The following is a 13,921-nucleotide window of genomic DNA, read 5'->3' as shown; positions in this document are numbered from 1 at the left end:
AATTTGTAAAATCATAACCTAATTTGATGTTTAATAGGCTTTTCCTTAATCCCTCCTTATTATCCAACATTTTCGCTTATCCAACATTCTGCCGGCCCGTTTATGTTGGATAAGTGAGATTCTACTGTAGTGTTAAACTGGGTTACTGGGAGCTTTCCAGGCTGTATGACCATGTTCCAGAAGCAGTCTCTCCTGATGTTTTTAATACAGTAGAGTCTCACTTATCCAACATAAACGGGCCAGCAGAACATTGGATAAGTGAATATGCTAGATAATAAGGAGGGATTAAGGAAAAGCCTATTAAACATCAAATTAGGTTATGATTTTACAAATGAAGCACCAAAACATCATGTTATACAACAAATTTGACAGAAAAAAATTGTTCAATACATGGTAATGCTATGTAGTAATTACTGTATTTACGAATTTAGCACCAAAATATCATGATGTATTGAAAACATTGTCTACAAAAATGCGTTGGATAATCCAGAACTTTGGATAAGCGAGTCTTGGATACGTGAGACTCTACTGTACTGGTAGCTGCAAGGCCATTAAATGCTAATCAAGGTGGCCAGTGCAACATTCACATCTGCCTCAAATAGACAAGAGTTCTTTCTCCCACCCTGGACATTATTCCACAGATATATAAACCCCACTTGCCTAGTTCCAACAGACCTCACAACCTCTGAGGATGCCTGCCATAGATTTAGGTGAAACATCAGGAGAGAATGCCTCTGGAACATGGTCATACAGCTTGGAAAAAATCACAGCAATCCAGTGATTCCGGCCATGAAAGCCTTTGACAACAATGTCAAACTGCATTCATTCCACTGTGTAGGTACATTGTTAGAATGTCATCCTATTATTGTTTACTCAGAAATATGGTGCTCCATGTTTTATGGGTAAGAATTAACTGGATTATCGTAGTGGTGGTTATGTGTCTTCCCATCATTCCTGACCTATCATGAGTCTAAGGCAAACCAAGCAAAAGGTTTTCTTGGCACGATTTGTTCAGAAGAGGTTTGCCTTCCTCTGAGGCTGAGAGAGTGTGACTTGCCCGTGGTCATCCATTGGGCTTTATGGCCAAGTGGGGAATCAGACTCTAGTTTTTGGAATCACAGTTCAATGCTTAAGTAGTAAAGTAAAGGTTTCCCCTGACGTTAAGTCCAGTCGTGACCGACTCTGGGGGTTGGTGCTCATCTCCATTTCTAAGCCGAAGAGCCAGCGTTGTCCATAGACACCTCCAGGTCATGTGGCCGGCATGACTTCATGGAGTGCCGTTACTTTCCCGCCGGAGCGGTACCTATTGATCTACTCACATTTGCAGGTTTTCGAACTGCTAGGTTGGCAAAAGCTGGAGCTAACAGCAGGTGCTCACTCCGCTCCCCGGGTTTGAACCTGGGACCTTTCGGTCTGCAAGTTCAGCAGCTCAGCACTTTAACACACTGTGCCACTGCTTAAGTAGTACACAGTCACAAAAGAAAAACCCAAAGAAGGACAAAGCTCACCTCCTTTATACAGGAAACCACCCCTTGGTGGCAGCATAGGACTTTGTGAACATATTTATTCTCCAACCTGAAAAGATGTGCAGGAATCATGGAATATATCTCCATTAAACAGAAATGTAGGCATAATTTACTTACTTACTTACTTACTTACTTAGACGATCCCTTGTTGTCCAAGCCTTCCAAGTGTAGTGTCTTGGCGGTGGATACATAGATGACTGTGGAGCCCTATTATGATCTGCATGTTCTTCCACAGTGAGGACATCAGTTTCCAGACGGAAGGCATTCCTGGTCAGGGTTGGCTTGACGCGCCTTCTTCCTCTTGGCACATTTCTCCCTTTTGCCCTCAATTCATGTCTCTTCAAATGTATTTATTTTATTTATTTACAGTACTTTTACCACGCCTTTCTCACCCGAGGGGACTCAAGGCAGCTTACAATAAATAGGCAAAAATTCAATGCCTGCAAACAATACACTAAACAACAGTTCATATAAAAACAACATAACATTATAGAATAAAAACACATGATACAAAATTTAAAACATATCCAAGTTAAAATTCATTCATCCAAAATCCTCATATATAAATCTTAGTCCAGACCATGTGAAACCAATGTTCTCAAACAAACAAACCCAGGGCAGAATGTTTTAGAGTTTTTCAATCTATGTGCTGGTTTTATGCCTCAAATTCCACAGCACTGCTGGTCACAGCTGACCTCCAGTTAGAGTGCTTAAGGGCCAGGGCTTCCCAGTTCTCAGTGTCTATGCCACAATTTTTAAGGTTAGCTTTAAATCTCTTTTCCTGCCCACCAACATTTCATTTTCCATTCTTATAGTATAGTAACTGCTTTGGGAAATAGTTATCGGGCATTCAAACAACGTGGAGTTGATGGCATAGGAGCATCGCTTCAATGCTGGTGATCTTTGCTTCTTCAAGAATGTTGACATGTGTCTGCCTGTCTTCCCAAGAGATTTGCAGGATTTTCGGAGGCAACGCTGATGGAATTGTTGCAGGAGTTGAGTGTGACGTCTGTAGACACGTTTCGCAGGCGTATAACAGGGTTGGGAGGACAATAGCTTTAGAAACAAGCACCTTGGTCTCCCTACGGATGTCCTGATCCTCAAACACTCTTTGCTTCCTTTGGAAAAATGCTGCACTAGATTAAAAACCACTGTAGAGGCTCACAAGGTTTTGCTGCAGAAAATAAGAAAGTAAAATAGGAATGTCTAACAGTATTACAGGAAGAAACTTACTGAAGTTCAAAGTCGATCTTTTCAGATGTTCTTTATACAACCACTAAACTGCACTATATGTGTCTACACTGACCACACTGCATTATATGGCAGTATAGATAGTGTCGTACCTCAGGTTAGCTTCACCTTGCTGTATACACCAAACTGCACAAAGGTTGAAGTCTTTTTAGTTTATTAGAAAATAGAAGATAAAAAGTTCTTTAAAAACAAAAGTAAAGTTCCAAAAGATTGTTACAAAACAAAGCCTTAGAGCAGTGATGGGCAACCTTTTGCGCTTGGTGTGTCAAAATTCACCAAAAAACCTAGCATAACTTGGGTGTTGTGTCACTACGAGAAAAAAACCATAATTTCGCAATATGTATAGTTTAAATAACAAAAATATATCATTGTTATATATAACTGTATTCAATAAATCAAAAACTATTTACTACCCTTATTTCCACGTACAACAATCTATGGTACCTCTTGCAGTTTCCATGCTGATTTCTCTCTATTCTAGTTTCAATGTAGTCATGAATAATAAATAATATAATAATAATATAATATTAATAACATTATAATATGCTACAATAATAACAGAATATATATATATATATATATATATATATATATATATATATATGTAATGTGCATAATTCCCATGGAGTAAACAACAAAACCACTGGACCAAATCACACCAAATTTGGCCACAAAAGACCTAGTCATCCAATCAATCTGCATGTGGCAGTAAAAATGGCTAGGCGTGTCAGTGCTGACACGCATGTCATAGGTTGGCCATCACTGCCTTAGAGCATAATTCAAGAAATCACCAGAAATAAACAAAGTCCCATAGAGCATGACAAAGTCCCAAGAACATGAACACAAGAGCTGTAAGATAATCCAGGAAAATGAGAGCTTGCTTCTTGGTTGAACGAAAAGTTGCTTTGACAAAGGTTTGTCTCCAACCACATTGTTTTAATACCCTTTGCAAAGCATGAAAGCATTTCTTTGGCCTCTAACCTCCCTCTTGTTTGCAATTCTCACACTCCTCTGAACCCTGAATTGCAAATGGTCAGCTCGATCTAAGGAGCCTGTTTCGACAAGGTCAGCTTGCTCGTTAGCAGGCTGAGCCTCATTATCAGACTGAGAACTGTCCTCCTTTTCCAAGTCAATGTGCACCTGGCTAGTTTCAGTATCATCAACATCATTCCTTGCTGTGGGAAAATGAACTTGCACTCTCTGTTCCTCATCTTCTACAACAGGAACATTTTGAACCTGATTGTGAACCTGAATCCCATCATCCTCATCAGAATCAATCTGAGGTTCCAGCTGAGTCACAACAGATAGAACCTTTGTGAGAGACAAGCATGCTCAAATTAAAGTGGCCCAGAGTTACATGTACTGTACTTACATGTTTTATTACATGTACTGCAATAAAACCCTCCAGAGAGCAGCTTTGTCCATTTCTGAGGATATACAGTAGAGTCTCGCTTATCCAACATTAATGGGCTGGGAGAACATTGGATAAGCGAAAATGTTGGATAATGAGATATTAAGGGAAAGCCTATTAAACGTCAAAGTACATTATGATTTTACAAATTAAGCACCAAAACATCATGTTTGACAACAAATCGACAGAAAAAAGGCAGTTCAATACACAGTAATGTTATGTAGTAATTGCTGTATTTACGAATTTAGCACCAAAACATCAGTGGCAGCCCTCTACTGATCACTTTTTTCAGGTTGAAGAGGAGCCATTAGGAAGCAATCTTTGGGCTTGGCCAAACATTTCCCAATCTTCTTAACTGTCCTCTACATTTTACTAGCTTCTTTGTGAGATTGTCATGTGGACCTTATTGAAGGCCTTCTTGACATTAAGACATGCTATTTCCACAGGGTTCCCTTCAGCTCGTAACTCTAGATAAGATATGTCTGTCGTGACTTGTTCTTGAGAAACCACTGTTGATTTTTGTGAGCCTGGCATTCCTTCCCAAGGGCTTACAGATTGTCTCTTTCATGATTTGCATGATTTTCCTGGTGTTGCTTCCAGACCAACGAAGTGGCCATTGTTTGGGTCCTCTTGTTTACCCTCCTCGAAGATGGAAACAATGTTTGCCTTCTTTCAATCTAGTGGAACTTCTCCTGTTCTCTAGGAATTCTCAGAGATGATTGCCTGCGGTTCTGAAATTATTTCTGCCAGTTCTTCTAATGCCCGTGGATGTACCGTATATACTCGAGTATAAGCCAACCCGAATATAAGCCGAGGCACCTAATTTTACCACCAAAAAACTGGGAAAACATTGACTCCAGTATAAGCCGAGGGTAGTAAATTTCAGACATAAAAATAGATGCCAATAAAATTACATTAATCGAGGCATCGACAGGTTAAATGTTTTTGAATATTTACATAAAGCTCAAATTTAAGATAAGATTGTCCAACTCTGATCAAATCATGATTCTCGTCTTCTTCAATGTAAATGTGCTTATGTATCCTTTTAATAATAATAGAGTAAAATAATACAGTAGAGTCTCACTTATCCAACATAAATGAGCCGGCAGAATGTTGGATAAGCGAATATGTTGGATAATAAGGAGGGATTAAGGAAAAGCCTATTACACATCGAATTAGGTTATGATTTTACAAATTAAGCACCAAAACATCATGTTATACAACAAATTTGACAGAAAAAGTAGTTCAATACACAGTAATGCTAAGTAGTAATTACTGTATTTACGAATTTAGGACCAAAATATCACGATGTAGTGAAAACATTGACTACAAAAATGCGTTGAATAATCCAGAACGTTGGATAAGCAAATGTTGGATAAGTGAGACTCTACTGTACATGTAATAATAATAATAATAATAAATACAGGAAAATAATACATGTAATAATAAATAGAGTAAAATAATAAATACAATAATAATAATAATAATAATAATAATAATAAGATCAGAGTGAAATAATAAATGTATTATTAATAATAATAAAAATAGAGTAAAATAAATGTAATAGTAGCAACAATAATAGAGAAAAGTACATAGAGCCCCCATCACCTACTCTACACCCTGGAGATGTTTGGAGCGGGATGAACTAGGCACGATGGAACTTGCATATGGGAGTTGTAGTACACCTGCACACACTGATCTCAGCTGACATTAGATTTTGGAACACAGGAAAACAATGTCTTTCTCAAATGACCCGGGCACCCCCGGGTCCCCAAGCTAGTACATAATAAACGTGAAAATATGTACGTATGTGTGTGGCTGGGGGTGTCCACTTACACAGACAAGCTCCACTTCCACAAATAGCTATAGCTCCCACTACTCAGCATGAACCAACTCCTATAAATCATGGTGAATTCTCCCCAAACCTCTCCAGTATGTTCATTTGCTGACCAATTCCTATGTTTGTTGTGTGCCATAGAAAAGAATAGGAAAGGGTTATGGAAGAGGCAAATTCCACACCAATGGAAAGAGTAAGAAACACCGGGTGGAGGAAAAACAGAAAATCTAGGATGAAATTGTCCCTGTATGGAAGCCTTCACTTGGGTGGTGGGCAGTATGATGTTTGTGGAGGGCTCTTGGACATGTTCATGGCGCTCACTATAACTTGCAATGTACTTGTAGCGAAGGCCATTGGTGTCTGCTGAGTAGTGGGTGCTAAGTTTGGTTCAATTCTGTTATTCCTGGCAGTTGTAGTGGTGTCGGGAAGTGAGTAAAGGTACTGCAAGTCCCATCATCCTTGGTCTGTCCTCCGCCAAACTGCACCAGGACATAAAGGGGATCATGGGAGCTCTGTCTGCCGAGCTTGGTCCAGTTCCGTCACTCGTGGGTATGGTAGTGATCTGTGGGAGCCGAAGCGATTGAAAGTACTGCAAATCCCAACATCCGTGGCCCATCATCCCCAAATGGCACCAGGACATAAAATGGCTCATGGGGGTTATGTGTGGCAAGTTTGGTCCAGGTCCGTCCTTCCTGGTGGTCACAGTGGCCTGCGAAAGTGGCAGCCAATCAGAAAGCTGCCACATACTCCGCCGCATACATACATACATACATACATACATACATATATAGCTAGATACAGATAGTGTTCAGTAAGTAATTCAGAATCCATATTCTCTTGGGCTCCTTTCTGCCTATCTCTGATGTGTTCATCTCCCCCTTATCTGTTGATACTGAACTGTCATGGGGCCAATTCCCAGAGCTGAGTCTGCAAGCCCTGGAAATTGGAGCCATAACAAAGCGCGCTCCTGGAACACCTGGCAGCACAGCCTGGGAACCGGTGGAGTAAAAATGTAAACAAGTATAATGAGTAGTTTGTGTGAAAATGGTAGAAATGTGATACAGGGGGTGGGGTTTTGGTGATGATATTTACGTGTGATGTGACGTAGTAGCAAAGGTAATAAAAGTGGTTGTATGTAAACATTATGTCATTCTCGACTTTTCCCAAGTCGTGTATTCTTCAATAAAGATTGGTTTTGATAGCAGCTGCCTTTGATCTGCGTTCATGCTGGTCGTTTGAAGTGAGCGTGACATTAAGTCGAGAATCCCATTCTCACCCTCCTGCGGAGTCGCAGTGAAGTGACAATGAGTGGAGGGGGCGACCAGAGCCCGAAGGGGGCAGAGGGGCCCCTGCCAGATGTTCGGCCGATGGGTGAGGAAACGCTACAGGCCATCGCTTCCTCTACCGGCTACCCCAGACCGACTGGAGTGACCCATAGAATCCCCAGAGGAGGGAGAGGCGTCTCAGCGGCTGCAGAGACTAGTTGGGGGTCTGGAGGGAGCATGCCGGAGACCGTGGCCCTACGGTTGTCCATCTTGGAGACCAACTTGTCCAGGCTGTCGGAAACCGTGGGAAGGTTGGTGCCGCTGTTGGAAGAGAATCTCCAGAGGGAGCCCACTCGATACGGTGCCGAAAGAGAGCCGAGTAAGGACGAGGCTTGGAGCCAGAGGGGCCAGCGCGCATCGACGCAGAGCCCAGCGGCGGCAGGCGGCAACGGAGACGAGGAGTACTGGCAGGAGCTGGAGTTCCGAGAGAGGATGGCGCGCGAGGCGGATCGCCAGCAAGCATTGGGAACTCTGAGGCCGCCAACTCCAACAGGACTCCCAACCCCCCGAATGGGCGTCGGGGTTGAAAGGCCGCTGGGACCAGGGATCGGGTCCAGTGGGTTGGCGGAGGAAGGCGAAGAGGAGCCGGAGATCCACGGAGATGGGGAGGATGCGCCATACGACAAAGGAAGGCGAGGTGCGGGGGCTACAGCAGGACCCGCATTCAGATGGGTGGAAGGACCGACGGCAGCGGCAGAATTTCGGGAGCCGCGGGGAACAACCGCCGGGCTGGGGCACGGCGTGGTCAAAGGGGCCGCCCAAGGGAACCCGATGCAACTCTTCCCCGGACCACCCATGCAGAGGCAACGGGCCACAGAATGGATGCCTAGGAAAGAGGAGCTCAAACTGGAATACGGAGGGGAATCATCCGAGCTGAACTTTTTCCTCATTGGCATCAGAGGATACATGGAGGACAATGCGCACACATTCCCCTCCGAAGGAAGCATGATTCGGGCCATTGGTAATACCCTAAAAAGGGGGGCGGCCAGCTGGTATGTGCAATTACATGCCAGACGCGACCCGTGCTTGAGGTCAGTGCCCCAATTCCTGGCCACGCTAGAGAACCGTTTCAGAGACCCGCTGGAGCAATTAAGAGCTCGCGACCAACTAAAGGTCATAAAACAAAGGGACAAAACGGTGCCCGAGTATGCAGAAGAATTCCTCCATCTCGCGGAAAGGGTACCAGAGTGGTCCGAAGTGACCAAAGTGGAGATATTCAAAGAAGGACTGCGCCCCGAGATATTCAGCTGGGCGGCGCACAGAGATGACCCGGAGTCATTACAGGGATGGATTCAATTGGCAGGGCGCGTTGAATCCACCCTGTCCCAAGTAAGGCGCTTTCGGAGCGGCGGCGCCCAGCAGCGACCGGCAGCGAGGGGTCGGGGAGAAACGCGGAAGCAGGAGCGACCAGGAGGGCGGCCCGGGATTCCCTCCAAAGGAGACGACAACAAACCCAAGCCAGGATGCTTTGTGTGTGGGAAGACGGGCCATCGGGCGGCGGAATGTTGGGCCCGGAAGGGGGAGCCGCCCAAAGCCGTAAAACCCACGCCAGCAGCAGGGAGACGAGCGGAGGAGGAGGTGAGAGCCCCAGAACCCCCGGAGCAGCTGGTGAGTCAAGACAAACGCATGATAGTAGTGCCTATCTGCCTATCGGGGCTAGAGAATCGAGCCACCTGTAGAGCATTTGTGGATTGCGGCTGCTCTAGGAACATTATAACTCCAGAATTAGCGGAGGAGCTGAAATGTCAGCAAACTGAACTGAAAGCCCCGATTGCGTTCGCGCAATTGGACGGGTCGGTTGCTGCTGGGGAGGCATCCACGAAAGAAATACAGGGGATCCCGTGTAAAGTAGGCAAATGGGAGGGAGGAATATCCTTTGTGGTAGCCCCTATTGCCACGTATAATGTAATACTTGGGATCCCGTGGCTGGAGCAGGCAAACCCCGAAGTAGATTGGAGGGGAAAGAGCATGTCATTTAAAGAGCAACAAACACAAGGGGAAATAAGCAAGATAGCAGAGGAAGAGAGCGAGGAAGATGAACCGGAGGAAATAAACCAAGAACTATTGCCCCCTGAATATAGAGACTTTGTGGATGTGTTCAATCAGAAAGAAGCAAGTAAATTACCTCCCAAAAGGAATATAGAAGTGGGAATCGAAATAACCCCAGGGGCAAACTTACCTAAACCAAAGGTTTACCCTATGTCTGTTCAGGAGAAGGAGGAATTGAGGAAATATATTGATAAAAACCTGGCGCGGGGCTTCATTAAGCCATCCTGCTCCCCTTTGGGAGCCCCCGTATTATTTAGGAGAAAGAAAGACAACTCTTTAAGACTGTGCATTGACTATCGCAATTTAAACGCAATTACAAAGGATAATAAATACCCTATGCCATTAGTAAAAGATCTGATTACCGTGTTAAAGAAAGGGAGTATATTTACCAAACTCGATTTAATCGAAGCGTATCATAAATTAAGAATCAAACCCGAGGATACTTGGAAAACTGCATTTTCCTGCGCATTCGGACTTTTTGAATATCAAATTTTGCCTTTTGGATTAAAAAACGGAGGCTCTTGCTTTATGCAGCTTATAAATGAAATCTTGCACCCACTGTTGTACCGAGGAGTATTCATATTTTTGGATGATATCCTTATCGTAAGCGAGGACAAAGAAAAACACGTGGAACTGGTCCGGGAAGTTTTGCAAAAACTAAGGGAAGCAAAGCTGTATGCAAAACTTTCCAAATGTGAATTCAATAAGACACAAATTGACTTTCTGGGGTATCGGATATCTCCGGATGGATTAGCTATGGACCCGTCTAAAGTATCAGACGTAAAGGAATGGGGAGTACCTCAAACGAGGAGGCAATTGCAATCATTTCTGGGGTTTGCAAATTTTTATAGATCATTCATAAAAGGCTTTGCGCAAATAACTGCACCCCTTACTGAACTTTTAAAAACGAAGGGGAAAGGGGAGACGGCAAAAGTGAAAGCCCCTGGCGCCAAACTGAGTTGGACGCCAGAATGCCAAAAGGCTTTTGAAACCCTTAAAGAACGCTTCACGGAGGAACCTGTCCTAAAGCACCCCGATATCCAGAGTCCCTTCATAATCCATTGTGATGCTTCGGATTGTGCATATGGGGCAGTATTATTGCAAAAGGATCAAAATGGGAATTTGAAACCTTGTGGGTATTTATCACGAAAATTTAGCGAAACTGAGAAATGCTGGCCCATATGGGAAAAAGAAGCATTAGCTATATTAAAGGCATTGGAATGTTGGCGACACTTCCTCGAAGGGAGCGAAATTCCATTTGAAGTCTGGTCTGATCATAAGAACCTCCAGTACTTAAAATCCCCACGAAAATTATCCCCCAAACAAATTAGATGGGCACAATACTTCAGCAGGTTCAATTTCCAACTGAAATTTTTCCAAGGAAAACAGAATGTCTTGGCCGATGCCCTTTCACGCATGCCTCAACACGAGGATGTAGCCACAGCAAAGGAAGGAACTTTGTTTTCCGAAAGGCAATGGGGTTTAGCTGTCAGTACAAGGGCACAAGCCCAAAGGGAGAGTACGGCCGTAGTCAAATTTGACGAAGGGGATAGTTGGGAAAAGGAACTGATACAATCATATGAAAGGGATCAGTGGATTTCATCCAACACAGAAAAAGGGGAGAAGAAGGGAGAAATTTGGTTTGTGAAAAAGAAACTGTATATTCCAGCAATGTTAAGGACTAAGATTTTGCATCGTTTTCATAATAACCAGAGCGCTGGTCATATGGGGATTACAAAGACAACGAAGGCAATAGCAAAACATTGTTGGTGGCCAGGGATGAGAAAGGACATAAAAAATTATGTTACCCAATGTGATGATTGTGCCATGAATAAATCGAGGGGAGGGAAGCCAATGGGTCTGTTGCAACCAGTGGCAGAACCTACCAGACCTTGGGAATGTGTAGCTATGGACTTTGTGGGAGAACTGCCTGTCAGCAAAGGACATCGTTATATATGGACAGTGTTAGACCTGTTTTCCAAGCAGGCTCACTTCATAGCACTTGCGAAATTACCATCAGCAGAGAAATTGGCTGAATTATACATAAACCACATTTACAAACTTCATGGATGTCCTAGTAGGGTGGTCAGCGATAGGGGTGTTCAATTTACGGCAAAATTCTGGGGGAAATTCTTGGAAATGCTAGGAGCAGAAAGGAGCCTAAGTTCTGCTTTTCACCCCATGACAAACGGGGCGGTAGAACGTACCCAACAGACGCTTGGGCAATTCCTTCGCATATACTCTAATATGAGACAAAACGATTGGTCTAAGTGGCTAGCCTTCGCTGAACTAGCCTTTAATTCTACTGTCCATTCTGCAACAAATAAAACCCCGTTCGAAATAGTTTATGGATATGAGGTCCAGCCTCTCCCCCAATTGCCAACTTGGGCAGAGAATGAAGAAATAGGGACAGGGAAATGGAAAGCCCAAATGCTAGAATGTTGGGGTCAGGTGACTGCATCCTTAAAGGAGGCGCACAAAAAATATAAGACATTCGCAGATAAAAAAAGGATGGAAGGCGATAAACTGGAAGAAGGGGACTTAGTGTGGCTAAGCACACAGAACATCAAACTAGGCCTACCTTCAAAAAAGCTGGGCCCCAAGTTCATTGGACCCTTCCGAGTACAGAAAGTCATAAACGAAGTGACTTTCCAATTGTTCTTGCCGAAAAGTCTGGGAAAAATACATCCTGTATTCCATCGCAGCTTGTTAAAAAAGTATATGGGTACTTTGGATAAAATGGATACATAGTATTCCTGTTTGATTTATTTCAGGATCAAGACGGAGAGAGCACAGAAGGAGGGGTCGGCGAAAGGAGGGGCACCATGTCATGGGGCCAATTCCCAGAGCTGAGTCTGCAAGCTCTGGAAATTGGAGCCATAACAAAGCGCGCTCCTGGAACACCTGGCAGCACAGCCTGGGAACCGGTGGAGTAAAAATGTAAACAAGTATAATGAGTAGTTTGTGTGAAAATGGTAGAAATGTGATACAGGGGGTGGGGTTTTGGTGATGATATTTACGTGTGATGTGACGTAGTAGCAAAGGTAATAAAAGTGGTTGTATGTAAACATTATGTCATTCTCGACTTTTCCCAAGTCGTGTATTCTTCAATAAAGATTGGTTTTGATAGCAGCTGCCTTTGATCTGCGTTCATGCTGGTCGTTTGAAGTGAGCGTGACACTGAACGCAATCCAATGATCGTTTGAATGGCTTTGAACCTGGATCTTTTGCAAGTTCTGGTGAAAATGCAAGGCTCGTTTCGGGAAGCAGCCCTTCTGTGTTTGAGTCCAGCATTCTTTCACTTCCCAAACAATGACCACTCGAGAGTTTGACATCAATACCATGAGTGATTCTAGATTAGATAATGAAACAGATGACTTGTAAGCAATTAAGAAAGAAGGCAATGCTCACAAAAAGTCAACATGGGTTTCTCAAAAATATGTCTAGGCAGAGGACCCTTTTCTCATTCGACAGAGCTCTCAGATGAAGGGAATCCCTTGGAGTTTGCATATCTTGATTCTTGCAAGGCATCTGACCGCCTTTCGACAAGGGTGATGACCAACTCTTTCTTCATTCTGGAGAGAAGAGACCAGTGGGGTCTGTCCTTGGGCCAGTGCTACTCAACATCTTTAGCAATAATTTCAATGGTGCAATAGAAGGCATTTTAACAAAATTTGCAGATGACAGCAAATGGGCAGAGAAAGCCAAAAGTCCAGAAGACAAGATCAAAATCCAAAATAAATTTAACAGATGAGAGAGCCGGGCCAAAACTAACCAAATGGGTTTCAACTGGAAGAAACGTACTACACTTAGGCTGGATCTACACTGCCATATCGTCCAGTTTCTGAATCCTTATTATCTGTGGCTCAGTGTGTTAAAGAGCTGAACTTGCAGACTGAAAGGTCCCAGGTTCAAACCTGGGGAGCGGAGTGAGCGCCCTTTGTTAGCCCCAGCTCCTGCCAACCTAGCAGTTCGAAAACATGCCAATGTGAGTAGATCAATAGGTACTGCTTCCATGCAGTCATGCCGGCCACATGACCTTGTAGGTGTCTACAGACAACGCCGACTCTTCGGCTTAGAAATGGAGATGAACACCAACCCCCAGACTCGGGCACAACTGGATTTAACGTCAGGGGAAACCTTTACCCTTTATCTATATAAGTCTATGGAGCCCCTGGTGGCTCAGCGGATTAAACTGCTGATCTGCTGAACCTGCTGACCGAAAGGTCGATGGTTTGGATCCAGGGAGCAGGGTGAGCTCCCACTCTTAGCCCCAGCTAACCTTAAAAACTGTGGCATAGACACCGAGAACTGGGAAGCCCTGGCACTTGAGTGCTCTAGCTGGAGGTCAGCTGTGACCAGCAGTGCTGTGGAATTTAAAGAGGCAAAAATGGAAGGCGAAAGGGAGAAATGTGCCAAGAGGAAGGCATGTCAAACCAACCCTGATTGGGACTGCCTTCCACCTGGAAACCAATGTCCTCACTGCGAAAGAACATGCAGATCAAGAATAGGGCTCCATAAT

Source organism: Anolis carolinensis, chromosome 5 (genome assembly GCF_035594765.1).
Source record: "Anolis carolinensis isolate JA03-04 chromosome 5, rAnoCar3.1.pri, whole genome shotgun sequence".
NCBI lineage: Eukaryota > Metazoa > Chordata > Lepidosauria > Squamata > Dactyloidae > Anolis > Anolis carolinensis.
The sequence above is the reverse complement of the archived record's forward strand: the minus strand, read 5'-3'. Positions refer to the sequence as shown.